This window comes from Balaenoptera borealis (genome assembly GCF_965194805.1).
Source record: "Balaenoptera borealis genome assembly, chromosome: X".
NCBI classification, from domain to species: domain Eukaryota; kingdom Metazoa; phylum Chordata; class Mammalia; order Artiodactyla; family Balaenopteridae; genus Balaenoptera; species Balaenoptera borealis.
In genome coordinates, this window is record NC_138881.1 from 90,383,607 (window position 1) to 90,386,560 (window position 2,954).

Consider the following 2,954-nt stretch of genomic DNA (forward strand, 5'->3'; position numbering starts at 1 on the left):
GAAAAAAATCTGGAAATGTTTGGGGACTGCATATTTTTATAAACAGTATGTATTTATTTATTTCAAATGGAAAGCATAATAACGGCAACAGCACTTACGCATTTGTTATTATTTCCCTTTCACTAAAGGGTTTCATCTTAGGGCTAGAATATCAGACTGTACATCATTAACAGTCACTGTACTATTTGTGTGTATTGAATTCTAATACTGGGCCTTTGAATATGCATTGTCTGAGATGAAGTCTAGTTTGGTGGGTAGGGGTAGGATGGCATGCACAGGCAAGGGGAAGTTGTTGAAGGATCTCGCGATGGAGAGGTATCAAACTTCAGTGAGGGTAGAGACAAAAGACAGATTAACCAGGACATTCATACTTGAGCAAATGGGACAGGGGCGCAGCATTTGGAAAGGAGTCTGACTGGGATGCAGAAAGAAGATATGAGATATGATGTGAATGAATACATTTCCTTCTCCTTTCCCAGCTTATAAATTAGCAATAAGGGAACTTTGGGAGGGGGGAGGGGGCCTTGTACAGGGGTGTTCATCTTGTCTCTCTTGTTCTTTTGTCCTACGCTTGTTAGGTCACAAAAACCACATTCTTAGCAGTTGCTTTCTGTCTGTGATTCAGTCCTGTAGTGGAAACACCTTTTTACATCCCATCAATGACAATTCTGGCAAGAACACAAAGAAGCATTCTGATGGGATGGTCAGAAGGAGACTGAGAGGTTCATGTATAAGCCACTGCATTTTTATTGTTTTATGTTCATTTATCTTGTTAATGAAATACTGGGATGTGAGGACATGATCTGCATTTTGACTATTCCCCAGAGGGCAGAGAAGGGACATTCTCCAGCCCAATTTCCTTGGAGCTAACTGGAGGATTTTCAGACAAAGAGAAATAACATGGGGCCTTCCTATGCTTTGGGTAATAAGACTCTTGTTGACTACCTGAATATTTGGTCACAAGTATGACCTCTTCCACACCCAGGGCAGTTTGGCTAGGATCCACTCTCCACCCCGGCACAAAGGAAGCCACATCCAAGCTCACACTGATTGTATCAGGCTATACTATTTATTTACCACTGCAGTAAGCACACGCAATTAGTCAACAACCTCTTTCCCAACTACAGTTCCTTTGGGTCCACAACTTTCCCTAGAAAGAGAATACTCCCGGTGCTTTTCTCCACAATCAACAGCAATAAGGATCTATTGGGACTTCCCTGGTGGCACAGTTGTTAAGAATCCACCTGCCAATGCAGGGAACACAGGTTCGATTCCTGGTCCGGGAAGATCCCACATGCCGCGGAGCAACTAAGCCCATGCGCCACAACTACTGAGCCCGTGTGCCACAACTACTGAAGCCCACGCGCCCTAGAGCCCGTGCCGTGCAACAAGAGAAGCCACCGCAATGAGGAGCCCTCGCACCACAACAAAGAGTAGCCCCCGCTCACCACAACTAGAGAAAGCCACGCACAGCAACAAAGACTCAACGCAGCCAAAAATAAATAAATAAATAAATAAAAATTTAAAAAAAAAGGATCTATCAAACTGGATGGTAAAGTGAAAGAGTTATATCAGATAGGCACAGAAAACTGACTTCAAGGACAGCTACAGCTTTGGTTCCTTTTTCACCAATGTGTGTCACAACATTGTTTTCAGGAACAGTGCACCCACCTCTCTTTGTAGATATTTTTTTACACAAATATACATTCTTTTTTTTTTAAATTTCTTTTTTTCTTTTTTTTTTTTTTTGGCTGCATTGGGTCTTTGTTGCTGCATGCAGGCTTCAGTAGTTGTGGCGTGGGGGCTCAGTAGTTGTGGCTTGCGGGCTCTAGAGCGCAGGCTCAGTAGTTGTGGCGCATGGGCTTAGTTGCCCTGCAGCATGTGGGATCTTCCTGGACCAGGGATTGAACTCGTGTCCCCTGCATTGGCAGGCGGATTCTTAACCACTGCACCACCAGGGAAGCCCTACATTCTTTTTTTAATATTCTTTTCCATTATGGTTTATTCCAGGAGATTGGATATAGTTCCCTGTGGTATACAGTAGGACCTTGTTGTTCCACCTCTCTTAGAGTGCTCTCTGCCTTGAAATTTCCTGGGCTCATCCAAAGTGCTTTGTGACCCTGCCCCTCCACGGGAGAGCCAGCTTGACATCAAAAGCACTGGCAACAATAAAAACAAAAAAATTGGACTACATCAAAATTAAAAACTTTGTGCATAGTACATGTGCTATGGACTGAATTATATTCCCCCACCCAACTCATATGGTGCAGCACTAACCCTCAATGTAACTGTATTTGGAGATAGAGCTTTTAGGAGGTAACTGGTTTAAATGAAGTTATAAGGGTGGTGTCCTAATTCAGTAGGATCAGTAGCCTTATAAGAAGAGGAAGAGAGAGATGTCTCTCTCCACATGCATGCACTTGAGGAAAGAACATATGAGCACATAGAGAGAAGGTCACCATCTGCAAGCCAAGAAGAAAGCCCTCACTAGAAACTGAATTAACTGTACCTTGATCTTGGACTTCCCAGCCTCCAGAACTGTGAGAAATAAAGTTCTGTTGTCCTCTTGCACTATTGGTGGGAATGTAAATTGATACAGCCACTACGGAGAACAGTATGGAGGTTCCTTAAAAAACTAAAAATGGAACTACCATATGACCCAGCAATCCCACTACTGGGCATATACCCTGAGAAAACCATAATTCAAAAAGAGTCATGTACCACAATGTTCACTGCAGCTCTATTTACAGTAGCCAGGACATGGAAGCAACCTAAGTGTCCTTCGACAGATGAATGGATAAAGAAGATGTGGCACATATATACAATGGAATATTACTCAGCCATAAAAAGAAATGAAACTTATTCCAGTTATTTGTAGTGAGGTGGATGGACCTAGAGTTTGTCATACAGAGTGAAGTAAGTCAGAAAGAGAAAAACAAATACCGTATGCTAAC